This window comes from Pelobates fuscus, chromosome 5, assembly GCF_036172605.1.
Source record: "Pelobates fuscus isolate aPelFus1 chromosome 5, aPelFus1.pri, whole genome shotgun sequence".
Lineage (NCBI taxonomy): Eukaryota > Metazoa > Chordata > Amphibia > Anura > Pelobatidae > Pelobates > Pelobates fuscus.
This window is the reverse complement of record NC_086321.1, coordinates 142664445-142686366: the sequence shown is the minus strand read 5'-3', so window position 1 is coordinate 142686366 and position 21922 is coordinate 142664445.

Here is a 21922-nt window from a genome sequence, read left to right as displayed (position 1 = left end):
TACATTTGACTCATGGACGTCCTTTGCTTTATGAATGCATACTGATTGCAATGAAACTGCTCTCTTTTCTTGCTAGATGATCCGCAGATATTAGTTTACTCAGGATTTGTAAGAGAATGGCTGATATCATCCATTGGCTTTACATTGGGCTGCATGCCCCAAGGGACGGGAATTACTTCTAGGGTGACAGCATAAGGGTGTGGAATTGGACCCCTTTAACATTTTTGTTGTTTGCCAAATACATGTATCTATATACTCACCTGGGCATGAGGTCTTATGGCATCAGGGGTTCAGAACATGGGGTTAAGTGAGCAGAGTCATAATCCAGGTATAGAGTGAGTCTAGTGCAACACCATTTTAAAATATCACCAGCCACCACTATATATTATAATATAGCATTGCTCAATCAGACTGGCAGCTGTGAAACTGTAAGTGTTTCATAGTGCTTGGAAGGCCCTGTTAATAGATGTTCAACCATTGTTATTTAGGCAAAAGATTGTTTTACAAATGTCCATCTGTGTATTTGCTTTGATATATGATACAGGTGCTCTAAAAAAAAAAAAAAAAAAAAAGATTATTTATAATTAGCATATCTCCAAATGAGCTCATTCTATGCCAATAGCAGTATAGTGAAATGGAGTATGTTTTATTGCTAAAGAAATTTGCTCACCAATATGTAACTATAGCAGATGGAGACTTAAATTGATATTACGGGATAAAACTCCTATTCAGTTCTGCAGGTTGCTGAGCTGCCCATTTCAGTATAAATTCACAGCACTGTATTCATTCCAAAATATTGGTTTATATTATAGCTGAAAACAAATGTCTGTCAATCATCCAAAACCCTTAGATGCCCCAGGCATGTGTCTGCTATGTCTGATGGGAGATCCTGCCCTAAATACCACACAGCATCTGAGTGTTGTTTTTTTTTTTGTCTGAACACAAACCGAAATTAGATTTACAAGTGAAGAAAAAAATATGTTTGACTGTATCAAGCTTTTCTTGCTTAGCCTGGAATAGAATTGTATCTAGGTTCTGCAATGTAGAGAGTTGGCTAAATTAGCAGCTCTCATTCTACCTGGTTTAATAGACAACAAGGTCTGAAGGTTCTGAAATTCAATCCAGCAGTAAATTAACAAGAATATAGTTCTTTTTGCTTCCTTTCCCATCAGGGATCCCCACAGGCTTATAGCATGTTTGCAGTCAACAGGCCATATATTTAAATATAATTTTCTATTAACAAGATTAGTTATTGCATAGCACATAGGCCTTTATAATCCAGACTGCCAACACTGTCACATATATATATATATACATATATATATATATATATATATATATATATATATATATATATATATATACAGGGAGTGCAGAATTATTAGGCAAGTTGTATTTTTGAGGATTAATTTTATTATTGAACAACAACCATGTTCTCAATGAACCCAAAAAACTCATTAATATCAAAGCTGAATATTTTTGGAAGTAGTTTTTAGTTTGTTTTTAGTTATAGCTATTTTAGGGGGATATATGTGTGTGCAGGTGACTATTACTGTGCATAATTATTAGGCAACTTAACAAAAAACAAATATATACCCATTTCAATTATTTATTTTTACCAGTGAAACCAATATAACATCTCAACATTCACAAATATACATTTCTGACATTCAAAAACATAACAAAAACAAATCAGGGACCAATATAGCCTTTCTTTGCAAGGACACTCAAAAGCCTGCCATCCATGGATTCTGTCAGTGTTTTGATCTGTTCACCATCAACATTGTGTGCAGCAGCAACCACAGCCTCCCAGACACTGTTCAGAGAGGTGTACTGTTTTCCCTCCTTGTAAATCTCACATTTGATGATGGACCACAGGTTCTCAATGGGGTTCAGATCAGGTGAACAAGGAGGCCATGTCATTAGATTTTCTTCTTTATACCCTTTCTTGCCAGCCACGCTGGCAGTAGGACTGGGAGTTGAGCTTGACTCCATCCTCAACCCGAAAAGGCCCCACAAGCTCATCTTTGATGATACCAGCCCAAACCAGTACTTAACCTCCACCTTGCTGGCGTCTGAGTCGGACTGGAGCTCTCTGCCCTTTACCAATCCATCCATCTGGCCCATCAAGACTCACTCTCATTTCATCAGTCCATAAAACCTTAGAAAAATCAGTCTTGAGATATTTCTTGGCCCAATCTTGACGTTTCAGCTTGTGTGTCTTGTTCAGTGGTGGTTATCTTTCAGCCTTTCTTACCTTGGCCATGTCTCTGAGTATTGCACACCTTGTGCTTTTGGGCACTCCAGTGATGTTGCAGCTATGAAATATGGCCAAACTGGTGGCAAGTGGCATCTTGGCAGCTGCACGCTTGACTTTTCTCAGTTCATGGGCAGTTATTTGGCGCCTTGGTTTCTCCACACGCTTCTTGCGACCCTGTTGACTATTTTGAATGAAACGCTTGATTGTTCGATGATCACGCTTCAGAAGCTTTGCAATTTTAAGAGTGCTGCATACCTCTGCAAGATATCTCACTATTTTTGACTTTTCTGAGCCTGTAAAGTCCTTCTTTTGACCCATTTTGCCAAAGGAAAGGAAGTTGCCTAATAATTATGCACACCTGATATAGGGTGTCAATGTCATTAGACCACACCCCTTCTTATTACAGAGATGCACATCACCTAATATGCTTAATTGGTAGTAGGCTTTCGAGCCTAGACAGCTTGGAGTAAGACAACATGCATAAAGAGGATGATGTGGTCAAAATACTCATTTGCCTAATAATTCTGCACTCCCTGTATATATTTGTGTTAAGGGCTCATGATAGTACAGAAGATACAAACACTGATAAGTGTAGGATGGTATTAAAAGAGCAAGTCGGTTGTGGTGTGCCGGAACCGACGATGAGGTAGGCCTGTAAATAAAGAGGGCCCACCAAGAAGAAATGTAAAGAGAAAAGGAGTTAATAATGAGGAGTGGGTGGGAGGGTGATGCAGCGCTGACCTCGAACGATATGGAGCCAGGTAAGGGGTGTCCCTTAAGTAGGGAAGAGGTGTGTCATACGCCCCTCCCACAATTACAGGCCAAAAGGCCTTAATACTTGTGTTAAGGGCTCATGATAGTACAGAAGATACAAACACTGATAAGTGTAGGATGGTATTAAAAGAGCAAGTCGGTTGTGGTGTGCCGGAACCGACGATGAGGTAGGCCTGTAAATAAAGAGGGCAAAAGTAGAAAATCAAATTTATTACATACCAGCAATATACATACTTTAACCAGACATGTCTTGAAAGGCATTTCTTACTTCTTGTACCGGGTTAGGTATGTATCTAGAGTAAGCCGATGATTTCCAGCGCCCTAGTGACTTGATAACATGAACTGGAATGTTTGCACTGGATGCTGTGGAGGCCGCTCCTATGCGGAAGGAGTGGCCCGAATAGTTAGCTGATTTGAGGCCCAGCTGTGCAAGTAAAGACCTGACGTGTGGTAAAGGTGGTGGTAGTGAGTACCGAACCTTGTAGACTGAAAGTGGTTGAGATGGTGGTTCGTTGTTATGCTGGGTATATGAGTCCAGTAGTTTGACGGGGCTCCACCTGTTGTGAGTAGGATAGTACTTAACCTCTACTGAAAGTGCATGTTGACTGGTTTTGGAGTGAGGCAGAGTCAAGATATAATAGTCCATGTGTTTTGTTAAGTGTGACTGAAGTAGGATGTGAGTGGACTGTGTTGTGCTGATGGCGGTAAATTCTCTTGTCTCAAGAAACCATAAACAAGGCTACGTATATGGCGGTTTTAACGATGAGGTTTGTGTTGTTGGCAAAGGGTTTAAATCTAGTGAATTGTCTTTAAAAATATGGAAATCTATGGGTAGCCTCTGGGCCGTACGTGGGGGTTCGGATCTCTGAATACCCCTAAGGATGTTCTTAATTGGTAGGAGGACACTTGATTTGTCTGGTTGTAAAGTTAGCATGTGATGTTGGATGCCTGTCAGATATGGTTTGATTGTGTTGTTTGATAGTTTGAGTTTGAGGTGGCAAAAAGAAGCAAAGCCCAACCAGGATGTCACGATGAAAGGTTGTAAGATGTTGTGTTCAGAAAGGAATCTTTAAATCAAATGAAAGCTCTATCGTAAGTTTCCCGGGTATTAGTAGACAGTGCTAATTGGGACAATGTTCTGCTATGTTGCATAATAGCATCTAGTCCATTACTAGATGGTGGAATAGTGGGGTGTTCATGGCTGTGAGTGCGGCTGACGGTAGTATTTGACGAAAAGCCTGGAAATTAACGCGAGACAAATTGTCAGCAGCAGTGTTACATACACCTGGAACATGAATACAAAACAAGAGAAAATTATGACATGCAGCCAGCCAAGTGAGTTTCCTCAAGAATCTCATAATAGTCAGTGATTTGGATCGGCCTTGTTTATAATGTGACAAGTTACTTGGTTGTCTGAGTAGCAACGTACAGACGAACCTGCCCATAAATGCACCCATGCCACGGCAACCGTCATGATGGGATATATCTCAAACAGAGCTGAGGTAGTGGAAAAACCCTCCAGGTCCTGAACTTCTGAAGGCCAGCTGCCCCAAAGCCATTCGTTCCTGAAAAATTGCTGTAAAACCTGTGGTAGACGCCGCGTCTGACCAAATGGTAGGTGAGGAGTCAGACAATTTTGGAAGGAACATGCTTTTACCATTCAAGGTGGTTAAAAATTTTCTCCACATAATTACGCCTGCCGTGGCTTGGGTATCCAGGGGTGACCTGTGTCCATCATGTCTAAAAGTGGGAAACATGTAAAGGAGTTGTGAGATGAAAGCCCGGCCTTGAGGTATGATGCGAATGGCAAAATTCAGTGACCCAAGCAGAGACTGTAATTCTTGCGGTTGCAAGTACCGAGTTGTATGTAGAGATTATGTTGATCAGAATGTTTTCTACCTTGGGCGTGGCAGGCTAGCTTGCATGGTGGCTGAGTCTAGTATGATACCCAGGAATGTGATGAAGGTATCTGGTCCTTCAGTCTTGGTGGAGGAGACTGGGACACCCACCTGTTCGAATAGACTGATGGTTTCTTTTAGGCTACTGGGAGGGGAAATATTCTCCTCGACCAGTAAGAAATCATCCAGATAATGTATAACTGTAGGGCATCTGGCTATATTTAATAAAACCAGCATAGGGTTTCGGCGAATATGTCGAAAATGGCCGGACTACTTTGGAACCTAAATGTTAAACGTGAGCAAAATAGTAGTTCCCTGCCCACTTGATACCATGCAGGTGACACAGTGTAGGGTGGATAGGCAGTAACTTGAAAGCATTGTGATATCAGTCTTACTGAGCCATGCTCCGGCCCCTGCCTGCATGATAGCCGTAATGGCGTGATCTATGGTGGAATATTGCAGTGAAAATTCCTCAGAGGGTATGAGGGAGTTCAGACTAGGAGTGGCAGAGGTGTGAGGTGTTGATAGATCAATGATAAGTCTCTGTTTGTGAGAAGATTTCCCCGTGACAATACCGATGGGGTTTGTCCGCCATGTGGTGAACGGAGGGGACTAGAAGGGCCCCCATAGGAAGTCCTCTGCCACTTCCTGGCTATGAGTGCCTCCACCGCTGTAGGGTTTGTTGTGCGGATTGTAAATTAGGACATTCCAGGATTCCGGAAGGCATGTGTATGAGGCCTGTGTGAATCCTTCGATAGACCCGAGATAACGAATTCCACCAAATGTCTAGATGGATGATGTGGCAGTAATGTCGTAAGTACAGAAATGTTTATTGATGTTAAGTATAGTTTTGGGATACATTTTATTTGGACACAGATTTAGCATATGCCCTGAAACAGATGGCTGGAGAAAGTGATTGCAACTCAACCAGTGCTGGAGGGGTTGCAGCGGCCGACCCAGCCATGGTAAGGGGTGTAGTGACCGATTCCCCAGGGGTGATACTGGCAGGCTAACTAGGCCTGAAAGGCGAAAAATTAATCTTGTTTGTGACAGGTGAGGCCCTGCTAGTTGCCAAGTGGCTATGAGAGGCTCTGTCTATGAGTTGGCGCGAGGGGTTATTGAGGCCACCCGTCGTAGTGGCAGGAATCGTAGGCCTCTCGGTGATAGTAAAAGAAAACAGGGGGAGGGAGTGACAGGTGAGGCCCTCTCTATAATATTGCGAGGCGGCTAACTCACGTGTGGCCCGATGGCGTTTGCCTCCGAAACGTTGAGGCGGGGTGTTGGCCTCGCGGACCACTAAACGATAGGCAGAAATGCCAAGAAGGGAGGTACCTATTTGGGCCTATACCCCTAACTTGCCAGTACTCTATGGCCTAGAAGAATGAAACGTTTGTGAACTACAACGTGAGCAGGCTTACGTACCTGGTAGTATGTATGAAGTTTTGAGATTCGACAGGTATGAAAACCTGGATAAACCTAAAAAGGGATCGAGTGAGAATGGATCCTGTGAGACCTGTGTAATCTGTATAGGCTGGGATTAGGCTTCTAGCAGTATGTGTGGGAGGTGTAAAATCTATGACTATGATAATGACATGACTGCCCATGCTTGGTGACAAGCGTTACGCTGAGTCCGATACCTGGCAGCAGGGGATTGGCCGTGTAATGTGTATATATGGAAGGTGATCAGATGATATGCATGTCACTAAACTGATCTGGGAATGCAAGGGACTTTTTAATGTGAAGTGACAATATGCAGAATCATAAATGTTGCTGTAAAGTGACGTATGAATGTATGAACCAGAACGTGTGATTCAAAAACCGAAAGTCTTGTGAGACGTATATGCCGTGTTCTTGAATACTCGTGTTACGTCGCCTGAGTGTGTCAAGAAAAGGCCTGAGTTTGTAAATGCCATGTGAAATTATGTGAAATGACAGTCTATGCAGAAAATGTTGTAACGTGACGTATGAGTGGTTCAACCAATGCGTGTGATTCAACCCGAAACCCTCTGTGGAAGGTAGGACCGTGTTCTTATATACTCGTGGTATATCGTATGAGTATGATAAGAAATGGCCTGAATAGTTAGTGCCATGTAATCGTAATGTACATGGTTGTAATAACATCATATCTCCATTATACTCTTTGAAAATAGGACCGTGTCCTTGAACTCGTGGTATGTCGTACGAGCATGACAGAAAAAGGAGCCGTAATGTAGGCTAACCATAACAGTAATATACATGTAATATCTGCATTGTAAAATAAAATAACTATTATTATTAAAACCATATATATATAATAAGCAAACTGAAACAAAATAGACAACCTAAGATCGTGTAAAATAAGTATTTGAAAGTTTAACCGATAACTGTGCAGGAAACGTATGATTGGTTGGATCAGTACATGTGATTCAACCCGAGTATGCATGAAAAGGAATTAAATCCTTGTGTCATGGTTAACAACAAAGAAATGAGGCCTGTAACGTAGGCTGATTTAATTGTAATGAAATGGATAATTATAAAAAAAACTCCAGTAAGCGTGGGAGTCCAATGTCTATACAGAAATGTTAGCTGGTTTCATACCCTTGATGTAATAAGTGATACCTTAAAAATAGCATGAAAATGGTCTGTCTATTTAACCAAGCAACTTTTTAACCAAATGTAAATACATGAAATGATGAAATGTAACTCACGAAAAAGATCTATGTGAATACATAGCAGAATAACCGAATCTTAGTATGAAGGGAAACAGAAGTTAGCATGAATAGCTTAACCGTATGCATTTTAATGCGAACAGCAATCGTGCATAGAATATACTATGAATAAGTGCCGACCAGAAAACACAAACCGAAATGACAATCGTTTAAATGAAGCAAGGTTGGTTTTTACATGAAATGCAATAATGTCTGAGAAGCCTGTAGTACACTGAATGACCGGTAGGGGTCAGTGTGTAGGCGAAAATGCAGTGGCTCGATGGTTTGTACATGAAATGCAATAATGTCTGAGAAGCCTGTAGTACACCGAATGACCGGTAGGGGTCAGTGTGTAGGCGAAAATGCAGTGGTTCGTTGGTTTGTACACGAAATGCAATAATGTCTGAGAAGCCTGTAGTACACCGAATGACCGGTAGGGGTCAGTGTGTAGGCGAAAATGCAGTGGTTCGATGGTTTGTACATGAAATGCAATAATGTCTGAGAAGCCTGTAGTAGACTGAATGACCGGTAGGGGTCAGTGTGTAGGCGAAAATGCAGTGGTTCGTTGGTTTGTACATGAAATGCGATAATGTCTAAGAAGCCTGTAGTACACCCAAAGACCGGTAGGGGGTTTAAACGAATGATATGCATGAACATGGAATGGTTTTAGAACAGACTTAGACAAAATGCAGCCGTAAAGTGAGGACCTGACCCGTGCATGGTGCCGTGGGACTGATGCCTGGCATAACGGGTAGGTTGACTTACAGTTTGTGAGTCACTTGGACACCATCCACGGCGATGGATTGAAGAAAGAAGGTGGTAGGCCGGAAAAGCCTGTGGCTGGATTCCTGACACAGCTCTGCTTAAAAAACCTCATGGAGTAATCAGGTAAAATGGCGTCTGGATGACCCGGAAGTGGAAATGATGCAGCGCTGACCTCGAACGATATGGAGCCAGGTAAGGGGTGTCCCTTAAGTAGGGAAGAGGTGTGTCATACGCCCCTCCCACAATTACAGGCCAAAAGGCCTTAATACATATATATCTATCATGACTGTCTCTTCATTGTATAAATAAAGATGGGATATAATTAGTTAAGTTAGCATAATGAGAACAAAGGACAGTGCCTTAATAATAATGAATCCTTTAATGATACAGCCCTGAAATACTCTGATCAGCCACAAATGAAAACTGCCTAATATCGCAAAGGTCTCAGCTTTGATGCATCAAGGCATGGACTCCAATAGACCTCTGAACATGTCCTGTCGTATCTGGCACCGAGACATAAGCAGCAGATCCTTTAGGTCCTGCAAATTGTGAGGTGGGGCCTCCATGGATCAGGTTTGTAGCACAGATGATCAATTTGATTGAGATCTGGGGAATTATGAGGTCAAGGCAACACCTTGAACTCTTTGTCATGTTCCCCAAACCATTTTTGAACAATATTTGCAGTGTGCAGGGGGCATTATCCTGATGAGAGGCCACTGCCATTGTCATGAAATGGTGTACGTGGTCTGCATCAATCTCTAGGTAGGTCGTATGGAACATTGGCCAGAGCATAACATACCTCTCCCACCCTCCCATAGTGCATCCAGCAGCCATTTCTACTCAAGGTAAAAGATGCAAAAACCATCTATCAGACCTAAACGTAAACGTGATCAGACCCTTCTTCCATTGCTCCATGGTCCAGTTCTGATGATCACATCCCCATTGAAAGACACTTTCGGTAGTGGACAGTGGTCATAATGGCACTCTGACCGGTGTGCAGATATGCAGCCCCATATGCAGCACTTTCTATCATGGTCAGTATTAAGTTTTTCAGCAAATTAAGCTACAGTAGCTCTTCTGTGTGATTGGACCAGATAGGATTTGCTCTCCACATGCATTAACAAGGCTATGGTGCCCATTACCCTGACGCTACTGCACTAACCACTGCATACTGAGAACACCCCACAAGACTTGCCAATTTGGATATACTCTGATCCAGTCCCTTACTAATAACTATTTGGCCCTTGTCAAAGTCACTCAGATCTTTTCGCTTGCCAGTGGCGTACTAGTAAGAGGGTGGGGGGTCCACCCTGGGTGACACTCGTTACAGGGGTGCCACCTACGCTAATAACAAGAGCTGTGGTGGGGCAGCAGGAGGAAGAATGCGGAGGCTGTCAACTTGTTCTGCCCTCACAGTGTTTTGAGCTGAAGCGCTCTAACACACTGTAGGGGTGGAGCCACAGCGACAGAGTCTGGAGCCCGGATCAGCAGGGAGCAGCAAGCAGGGGGGGGGGGGGCAGGGGGAGTGATTGCTAATGTTGTTGTTTTTTTGTGTCTTGTAGAGGGGGTGGGTAGAGGTCTGTAGAGAGAGCTCCCCTGCTTCCAGCAGACTAGGGATTAGAGGTCTAGACTTCATGAAGGGGTAAAACGAATGTGTTTAATGGGAGACACACATGATCTTTTATGTAACTCCCCATGCAAGGATTCTCCTTAAACATTTTCCAGGGGCATTCCCCTCTGGACCTGAGAGGGAACTAGTTAGAAGCAAACATTCCTCACACTCCTCCCCTGTGCCTCAGAGATAATTAACTGAGCATACAAACATATCATTAAATTATCTCTCAGGTACAAATACATACAATATAACACCCCCAAAATACCCCCAAAACACATGAAAACCCCCACAAAAGTCACATCTCCTGATAGCCCCGATCTGGGTGACCAACATATCCAAAAATCACCCAGATCTGTTCAGGATTTTCATGGAAGTCATATTTTTGACTGACCATGCACACAGTTCCTGGAAATCAGGGCTAACGATCAGTCTCCTTTGGGACCACAAAAGTAGATAAAACACCAAACAGAATCCTTAAGTAACTTGTGTAGCCTGTTCCCCTTGTTCCTGGGAACGTTTCCACTGAACAGTGCCTTTCTAAGTTGGGTAGAACTGAACGCAAACGATGATGGAAATCCAGTAGTATTCAGGAGTTTCTGTGTCCGATTTTAGTTCCATGAGATTTATGCCCAAGCACCGCTGCCTGCATTTGTGGGAACAAGATGGCTGCCACCTCGTGGTTGTTCATACAAAATGCGGCCACCCAGACTAACACTTAGAACACTGTGGTGGAAATTGCTACAAAGTATCAAGTGGGCTTAACAAGCACCCGGGTGGTCTCTGGTTCGTGCAGCTGTTTGGTTCCCGAGTAATATAAGCCACATTGCACAAACCAAGCCTTTTTGCAGTGTATTTTGCATGGCCCATAATCCTGGGGCAGGAGACTGGCTTGCAGGTTCCTCCAGGAGCCCGTGACGAGGTTCGGTTCTTCACAGAGGGACTGGCAGGAGTTTTGTAGAAGGGGAGGTTTGTAGAAGAGGGACTTGATAGGGGTTTTTGTGGAGGAGGGCGTGCAGGGTTTTTGTAGAGGAGAGCAGGGGTTTTGTAGAAAGGGGGGTTTTGTAGAATGGGGACTGGGCAGGCGGTTTTGTAGAGGGGGGTGCAGGGCATTTGTAGGGGGTGCAGGGAGTACAGGAGTCTTGTAGAGTGGGTGAGCAGGTTTTTTTGTAGAGAGGGGGCAGGGGTTTTTGTGAATGGGGTGCAGGTGATTTGTAGAGGGGCAAGGGTCTTGGAAAGGAGGGCAGGGATTTTTGTGAACGGGGTGCAGGAGGTTTGTAGAGGGGTATAGTGTTTTTTGTAGAGTGGTACAGGTTTTGTTTGTTTTTTAGAAAGGAGTGCATTTTTTTTAGAGAGGGGTGCAGGGTTTTAGAGAGGGGTGCAGGGTTCTTTTTTTTGTAGAAGGGGTGGTTTGTAGAAGAGGGACTGAACAGGGTTTTTTGTAGAGAAGGGGGTGCAGGGTTTTTGCTGAGGGGGCAGGGGTTTTATAGAAAGGGGGGGTTTGTAGAATAGGGACTGGGCAGGGGTTTTTGTAGAGGGGCTGCATGGTTTTTGCAGAGGGGAGCAGGGGATTTGTAAAAGGGAAACTGGGCAGTGGGTTTGTAGAAGGTAGACTGGGCAGGGATTTGTAGAAGGGGAAAGGACAGGGGGTTTTGTAGAAGGGGATGCAGGGTTTTTGTAGAAGGATGCAGGGGTCTTGTAGAAGGGGAACTGGGCAGGTGTTTTGTAGAAGGGGAAAAACAAAATAGTTTGTCTTTTACATTTAAATGGGGGGTGGGGGATGGGGGTGCCAAACACAGGATCTGCCCCGGGTGCCAAATGCTCTAGGTATGCCCCTGTTGCTTGCCCATTTTTCATGCTTCCAACACATGACATTCAAAAACTGACTGTTCACTTGACAGGCGCCATTGTAATAATGTAAACAATGGTATTCACTTCACCTGCCAGAGGGTTCAACGTTGTGGCTGATCAGTGTATGTGAAGAGGAAGAACAGAATGGACAGAAATGTTTGAATACATTAGTGCTTTCAACTTTATATCCCTCTGCTGTATAATGAGCAATAAACAACTTAAACAAAGCATTGCCATGATGGCTTACACGTGTTAGTTTAAACAATAGATTTTGATTTACTTGTAAGAATTTACAGTTCTTGTCAGAGGGAGCAAATTTCCAACTTCATGTGAACAAGTTTTGGAAACAAATGATCTGTTTTAAAAATCCTTATTTTTTTTTTTTTTATACGAGATCACTTCTTGTCATTGATTTATTCTTTCTAAATGAACACTCCATGCATCATAACAATATAGTTTATTTTAATGGTTATGTTGCTTGGTTTTTTGAAACCATTTTCAAGTGACAATTTCCCTGGTACCCAATATCCACCATCAATGCATTAGATGAAATAAAGAGGAAATCTGAATCTCTCATTATTTATCTAAAACCTTTGCTAACTAGAAACAATTTGGTTCCTCTGAATTACCGTTAACCAGTAATTGGCACATTCTATGAGTTATGGAGAAAGACAGTGAAATGAAAGTTCCGTATGGGAACCCTGATGTATAATGTCAGCTTAATTGGCGAGAGTGCCAGCTGATCTCTCATAGCTAATAAACTAAGCCTTGCACAGCTGGGCTTGGCTTAAGACAGAAAGGTTCTAGTTATCATGAAGCAGATGACTGGCACACAGTGGTCCCAGGTGAGTTGTCATACCCATGGTAAACAATGTGATGCTATAGTGATTATGGTCCTTGCAGTGTTCCTCTAATATTGTTTTTTTTTATTTTATTAAACACTGTAACGTGTCTGCCTTCTAGAACATGTACATGCATGCCCTGTGTTTCTAACTACTTCATTCATTGTCAGGAAAAGTAGCTTTATTTATAATATCATAGGCATTCCACTCCATCCTCCGCAATATATGTAATTTTGTATTATGTCTAAACTTGCTCTGTGCATATTAGTGACACTTTTATCTTTGGTTGCTGACAGTATTGTCACAATTCCTGGTTTTAGTGTTTATTTGAAACCTGGCAATAGTGTAATATTTACCTAAATTTACCTATTTTCTTTTACGGGTAAACATAATTACTACATAAATATTTGATGCTGAATTGAATGTACAGGTGATACTCGAAAAATTAGAATATCGTGCAAATGTTTATTTCAGTAATGCAACGTAAAAGGGGAAACTAATATATGAGATAGACGCATTACATGCAAAGCAAGATAGTTCAAGCCATGATTTGTCATAAGTGTGATGATTATGGCTTACAGCACATGAACACCCCAAATCCACAATCTCAGTAAATTAGAATATTACATGTGATCAATAAAACAAGGAGTGTACATAGAACAATATCGGACCTCTGAAAAGTATAAGCATGTATATGGACTCAGTACTTGGTTTGGGACCCTTTTGCAGCAATTACTGCCTCAATGCGGAATGGCATGGAAGCTATCAGCCTGTGGCACTGCTGATGTGTTATGGAAGACCAAGATGCTTCAATAGCGGCCTTCAGCTCTTCTGCATTGTTCGGTCTCATATCTCTCATCTTTCTCTTGGCCATGCTCCATAGATTCTCTATGGGGTTCAGGTCAGGCAAGTTTGCTGGGCAATCAAGTACAGTAATCCCACGGTCATTGAACCAGACTTTGGTGCTTTTGACAGTGTGGGCAGGTGCCAAGGAAAATTAAGTCAGCATCCCCATAAAGCTTGTCTGCGGAAGGAAGCATGAAGTGTTTTAAAATCTCCTGGTCGAAGATTGTGTTGACCCTGGACTTAATGAAGCACAGTGGACCAACACCAGCAGATGACATGGCTCCCCAACTCAACACAGACTGGAAACTTGACACTGGACTTCAAGCATTTTGCAGTGTGTGCCTCTCCATTTTCCCTTCAAACTCTGGGTCCTTGGTTTCCAAATTAGATGCAAAAGTTGCTCTCATCAGAAAAGAGGACTGTGGACCACTAAGCAACAGACCAGGTCTGTTTTCTTTAGCCCAGGTAAGATGTTTCTGACGTTGTTTGTTGTTCAGGAGCGGCTTGACAAGAGGAATACGACATCTGAAGCCAATGTCCAGGATCCATTTGTGTGTGGTGGCTCTTGATGCACTGACTCCAGCCTCAGTCTACTCCTTGTGAAAGTCCCCAACACATTTGAATGGCCTTTTCCTTACAATCCTCTACAGGCTGCGGTCATCTCTGCTGCTTGTGCACCTTTTTCTTCCACACTTTTCCCTTCCTCATAACTTTCTGTTAATGTGCTTTGATACAGCACTTTTTGAGGCGTTCCCTTCTTATGGAGGGTGTCAATGATTGTTTTCTGCACAACTGTCAGGTCAGCAGTCTTCCCCATGATTGTGATTCCTACTAAACCAGACTGAGAGACCATTTAAAGGCTCAGAAACCCTTTGCAGGTGTTATGGCTTACTTAGCTGATTAGAGTGGGACACTGTGAGCCTAGAATATTGCACCTTTTCACAATATTCTAATTTACTGAGATTGTGGATTTGGGGTTTTCATGAGCTGTAAGCCATAATCATCGCACTTATGATAAATCACGTCTTTAACTATCTTGCTTTGCATGTAATGCGTCTATCTGATATATTAGTTTCCCATTTTACGTTGCATTACTGAAATAAATGAACTTTTGCACGATATTCTAATTTATAGAGTATTACCTGTTTGCCTTGCAGATGAAATATCTCTATAACTAACAGGTGTGTTTTTGCAGTTCTGCTTGTGTATAACAGTGTGAGTGAATGAAACTCTATTTCCTATTATGATAACATTTAAATATTTTACCTGCAGATCTCTCAGCCATTTATTGATATATAAAAAATAGTGATACTGCTCAGTGCCTATTGAGTGTTAAAGCAATATATATATATATATATATATATATATATATATATATATATATATATATATATATATATATCAGAGTTAAAGCTATAAAACTATTCAAAATACTACATCTTCATGATTAAAACAACTGACAGCTTAATACACTGACATCAATTTGTTAATGTACTTTTTATTTAAATGTCAGTGAATAATGGAATTTGTTGTCTGTGTAGTACAGCTTGACCCTCATACATCATAGCACTGACATTGTCTTTAACTAAAAGAAAACATATAATTAGCAAGATGACATCTTCATTCATGGTTGTTTTATTTTACTGTTATTGCTAAAGTAATTGTTGTCTTGATGCACCGGTGAACTGTGGTGTACAGTTCCAAGAGAAAGCTGTTGGGTTTGTTTTTTGTATAGGGGAGGAGTGGGGGTTCAGGGAACTGCCTCTTGCCATGATTTTTAACCCCTTAAGGACACATGACATGTCGTGATTCCCTTTTATTCCAGAAGTTTGGTCCTTAAGGGGTTAATCTTCTTTTTACTTATAATTTATATTTGATATATATATATGTTTCTGTGAGTTCTGAAAAATACAAGACATGTAGAAATCCTCTCATCTGGAATGGTTTGTCTCCATCTTGGTTGCTTGTCAATCATCACCATAAATGCTTTCTTATTCTGCCATTGAGCATATTTAGTGGAACAGGAGAAACTGCAATAATGTTTCTGGTCTACTCCTCATTTATACAGTGTGCCCCAGCAGTGCCTGAACTGAACTGAATTGTTTTATCACTAAATCATTATTATACATTAGCTAGTAATTAAGTTATAGGTGATGTGCAATGTTGTACATCCCAAGCAACAATTTATAGCAATTTACTAAAAGACTCTGCATTAAAGGGATAATCCAAAAAAACAAACGGAATAAAAAGTCTCTTTTTAGTAGATACACTGCCTTGGGGGTGGGGCCTGACTGTCACGGTGGAATAAAATGTATGAGTGAGCTCCTCCACAATCCTGTTAAAATACGCCACCTGTACGTTCACTGAGCCTATTCAAGACAAGTTTATTTCTACTCCCGAACCTACTTGACATGCTGTGTAGCCACTGGCGACCTGCTCATGAGCTTACATGTCCCACCATGGCAAATGTGGCGCATCGGGCTGGAGAGGCATCCGATCTCCCGAACTGAAGGTACACAGTTCTGTATGAGCAAGTACTTGTTATCCCCACCCCCCAGGACTGGCAGTGTTTATCCTGGCCCAATCCTAGGATGCTATCCGATCATGGCAGGATTGCGAGTTGAAGTGCTCAAGACTGGTGGAATCTATCACAACGCACTTTAGATGGCAGAGATTGGATGTTTACCTCACCCTAGCTTAGTACAACTTAACATCCAGTCCTGATTAGGCAGGCTCTTCGATGATTTCTGGCGGCAGCCGAAGCACAGAATCAATCAACAACGTCCTGCGATACAGGGGTTGCACTCCCAATCGCCTCTGAGTCTCCTGTGGTGCTCCAGGCGAAGACAATCAACTCTATAACAGAGATGATCCCAAAAACAGGAGAGATACCCAGACTCTCCTTTTGCAAAATCAAGAATGCCCGGCACAACTTAACATTTGATCAGTCCATGCACTGTATTGTCTCATTCCATTCCAAGATGCTAACATCCCAATGAGGTCTTCAGGGCCACCCCTGGGCCCATCTCTAATCTTCAAGCTGCCAATGCAATGGCCTTCTTTGGGACCCTTATGCATTTGGGGGACAACCGTTGGTGATGAGGCTCATGCATCATTTGCAAATACCTGCATTGTGGGGCCTGATGCACTTCTCCATGTTGCCGGACTGTGCGCTGCCTATGGTGTGCATAGGCTGAAATGGGACGAGTATTGAGAATATTTGGGGCTCATAGCCATTCGTTTCTACTTTATTACGCTAAGTGGAACGTGATTTTGATTAAATTACTGTACCCATATGTTATTTTTGATTATCTGTGGTCTTGCCGATACATTATTTTACTGACCACATTTTTTGAATGTCCATAGTTGCCATTCCAGGGGGGCCTCCTGGGAGATAACACTGTTAGTAATCTAACTAACCTCACTGTTAGTAATTTACATGTCTAAGTAACGCTTATGCTTATGACTCTTGCCTTGACATCTCTCTCTAGCTTGACTCTTTTTAACATACATGCTGACCATTAGTTGGACATGACTGATGATAATATATATATATATTTTTTTAAACTCTTGAGCTATAATTTTATTTTGCCAAATACCATACTTATTAATGTTTATTTTGCTGTACTTACCGTTCACATTGTGGCATTATCCGCTTGTTTGTTCTTATTTATAAAATGGTGCTGAACCCTTGACATATACTGATAACTCACAGCGACCAAAATGTTACCATTGTACTGCCTCTTTTAGCTTGTTGTGTAATGACAGCACTGCGAAAATAAAGATTGTCAAAAAGTAGATACACTGCATTGAAAACACGCACGCATTTAATTGTGCGTTATATTTTGGGGGTTTATCTAAAACCAGACATTTTTCATTGGCAAGGTGGCTCTCCAGCATCAATGTGTAGAATATCTTCATAAATATAAATGTTACTTAAAAGAGTGTTGTAGATGCCCATAGGAAGAACAGTTAAACCAATTGTAAATTATTGCCAGTGTATCCATGGTGGGCTTTTATACCCAAGAGTCCGTTTTGAATGCATCCAATTCTCTTACACACTGAGATTCCAAAAGCCGAGGAACTTAAACATGTGTTGATTGATAATGCAATACATTTAGAGCACAACCATTACATTACCTTCTTCCATTTAGCTAATTGAATTTAGCATGTGAATCTTAACTGTCATGGACACTGGAGTCCCATGATAGCAGTTGGTGACTGGTTTACCTACCTAATCATTTTCAAAGAGGTTTGTTTTACTATATTGATGCCATTCTTTAATAGCATTCCATCATGGAGACTAGGCTACTTCCAGAAGACTAAGGAGATGAAAGTGCATTAAAAATGATTTATTGTAGGTCGGGATTTGCAGACAGAGCAGAAACGGGTGACTTGGAGGAAGATTAGTAGTAGGGCATAATGTAACAAGTTTGCTAAAACATTCAGTAAGGAGTGTGTGTTGTCCTTTAATATATGCCATAATGAAAGAACCACAGGTACCAGTGCAAATTGCAGAGAAGACTGAGTATACATATTGGTTATAAAAGCATCTGTAAAGATTAAAAAAAGTATGTGTGCTAATTTTTCTACATGGTTATTTTTGAAAGAAAATCTTTAAAAAAAAATTGTGGTGGTAAGGAAAGAAATGTATACTTCCTAAATCAATTATGCATGTTTGAAATCCTCAATCACGTAACAGAAAATTGTTATTTTTTTTGGGTGGAGGTAGGATCACTGAGAATTCTTCACCTACAGGAACCAGATGTGAACCCAGGCCTGGGATGATAAGAGATAAAGGGAAAGATAGTTCAGCTTATGCTTCTCAGAAGTGTGTGTCACATAGTTAGAACATAAGATAAAATTTGAAAAGTGCTGTAAATGGATTGGTTTGAAAAAGTATGTGATGATTGTTAACAATGGTGCACAACGTTTGCCACAAAGTAACTTTAGAATAAGTAATTGAATGTACACTGCTTCCCGTTCGCATGGCTATGGGCAACAATGGGTTACACTTATAAAAGTGCTTCTTTGTCAAAATTGATGTACTTGCATACTGTTACCTTTACACATGTACCATCAAATCAAAATAAGTACCATAAAATCAAAATAAAAAAGAGGCACAATTTGGCAATTGATTGCTATTGGATACAGACAACAAAAACCCCACTTATTTGAAAAACTACACTGGGTATTAAGCAGTCCATAATACCTACAATTTTGAAGAACATAATAACTTCAAATATGTGAGACTTGTCTGCAATTTAGTTCTGTAAGAAGCCCTGCGGCTCTCTTTAGTGAAATAGAGCTACGGGGAGAGATAGGAGACACAATCATGGTTACTGACCGGAAAATAAAGAAAAAGTAATGGAGGGGCCCTAAGTGATATAAAATACAGTTTTCCTTGAGCAAAGCATGCAAAATACAAGTATATGAGAAATCTTTCAAATATATAGTGGACGTTTTTGAATATGCTTTTATCTATACTAAACTTAAGCATTACTGTCTCTTTAAGCAAAGAAATGAAGGCTTGTGTAGGTTTTATTCATTTAATTTTCTTTTCGTACTCCGCTGTAAATTTAGATTTTCTGACTTGTGAATGCAATTTAAAATATGTTGGACACACATAGCATGAGCTAAGAACTAGGTTACTTGAACACCTAGGTAATACATAAATGGTAGTATTATACTTATGGTTTCCCATCATTTATTTTATGAACAAAAAAAATTATTCTCGTCTCAAGGTTTTTGGGTTTACAACATACTTCTTAGATTTTTCCCCGAAGGAAAGGTTTACTCAATTATGTCAGCAAGAATCATATTGGATTTTCCATTTAAGGTCCATTTCTCCAGGGGGTTTAAATGAGGAATTGAATTTACTGCATAATATGATTTATTTTTACTGAATCCTTTATTTGTTTACTGATGTATACAGCACAGAACACACTTTATTTGCTTTTTTAGTAGGAGTTAAATATTCTAGTACTCCAACACTATATTTCTTAGATTCGATGTCTATACTCCATGCTAGAGAGAGTGCCCATATAAAAGCCCTGTATATATATTAAAACCTTCTGCAGAGAAATAAAGTTTATTGTTAACAGAAGGGCGGAAAAAATCATAATAAAACAAATAGCTGGAATTAGTTGCCCATGGTATAGTGACTCCAAAGAAGGAGAGTCACCATTAGTGATTACACTGCAGGTTACACCGTAGAAATATCCAGTTGTAAGACTGAAAAGTTTACTGTTTTGTCACATATTTTAGAGATAAGGTCTGAGGTAATCTGACCTGTATACGACCAATGTAAAATGGTGGATTTCAACTAACGACTCTTTCTTCTTACTGGCTGTTCCTGTAAGAATATAGAGGCAATCGTCATTAGGAAGTTCCATCAACTACTCAGCAGAAGACTGTTGTCACGACTACTAATGTGATCCAACACGCAAAACTATGTAACATCTACATAGAATAGAAAAATAGACATAACGTAAACTGGTCCTTAAAACGGCCGGATTAATACGTTGAAAGACAGAGAATGGTCAAGGGAAAGCCGAGGTCAAGGAAGCCAGAAATACACAAGATCAATAAGAAAGCCAAGTCAGGGAAACCAGTGATCAAAATAGTCAGGAATAGCCAAAGTCAGAATACCAGGATTATAAATAACAAAAACAAGAAAACGAGCTCTAGGGAACCAGGAACAGAAACTACAACAGGGAAATGAGCTAGGGAAACTCAGGGGTTTAAATACCCACTTTTGGGCTGTGATTGATCAGAGCTTGACGTTGCATGACCTTTGGCGGCGGATCTACACATTGGCGCCATTTTGGCTCCCACGTGTGGAGGGGACGGATGCCCCAGTGGGTTGGCTCCCAGCTCGTTGCTGAACAGGTAAGTCTTCCAACCTCTCAGCGCAGTCGCACCGATCGGGTGCGACCACTTGCAGCTGCGAGCTGGGGCCCGTGATGACTGTGATGGGAATCTTCATCAATAAGGACCTTCCAACACTCAGGGAATGTGCAAAACATTTTATATGAACACTATTATCTATTGTCATTGTTGTGAGCAATATGCAGTGCTACAGGCTAAAATTATATAAGCAATCTGCCATTTTGTACTATCCCTCCATTTTGTTGTTTACTGCTCAAAACTGTGTAAAATAATAATTACAATATAAAGATAGTACTAGATTGTATAATTTTCTTCAATTGTCTGTGCAAATAACCGTGTATCTACATGCACTCATCACAGATGTTTTCCCTTTAGTACAATACTTTCGGGAACAAACAATAACCACAGCTCCATTGACCTTGACAATTTATGACTCCTTTTCTCTTATATTAATGGCAACTTTAAATATAATTTCTTGTAATAATGAGTAGTCTTTGACAATTATTCAAATGTGATTTAATGTGATATGAGATGATATGATACCTATATAATCTTATGTGTTATACCAATAAAGTCAGAGTTGATTTTGACCCTCACATTGGTGTTGTGTCTGACTCAACTCTCCTGGGCCCGCAGGTATGGGGTGCTGATTGGAAGTCTTAAAGTATGAGCTGCAGTCATTAGAATCCCCGGGGAAAGATTATAGCACTAAAAGTGATATCCATATTTCCCCAGGATCCTTTACTTCTTATTTGCCTTGTTATGTCATATTAAGCATGTCATATTATATGGAGAGACCGATCTTTAACCTTATAATTCATTTACAACCTTGTTACTATTTTGTAGCAACCAGATGCTTCTCATTACCTTGTCTGTTGCTACTATTCGAGAGTAGCAGCTTTTTACAAAATGTACAGAATTAGCTAAATATCATAAACAACGACAAGGAGTTGCCAGCTGCCACTTCAAAAACCCATTCACTAATTAGCGGCTAATGGTTCCGATTATCCTTTATGGCAGTTGCTAACCTCTGCTCAGCGAGTGGTTTCCAGCTGGTTCCCAACCATGTCCCTACTGTTTACATGTTACCTCTAACCCACTAAGACTTAAATCCAGACTCTTGCCTTGTGAAAAGAGGTTAGCAACAGTTATTATTATTATTATTATTATTGCCATTTATATAGCGCCAACAGATTCCGTAGCGCTTTACAATATTTTGAGAGGGGGGGGATGTAACAATAAATAAGACAATTACAAGAAAACTTACAGGAATAATAGGTTGAAGAGGACCCTGCTCAAATGAGCTTACAGTCTATAGGAGGTGGGGTATTAGAAACATTAGGATAGGAAATATCAAGTAGGAGTGAAGCAGAGCTGGAGGAGAGAGCAAAGCACTATCCCATAGGGACAGGTATGTAAGGGAGAGATTACTCTGGGAGGCCATACGCTTTCCTGAAGAGATGGGATTTAAGGCCCTTCTTAAATGATTGAAGACT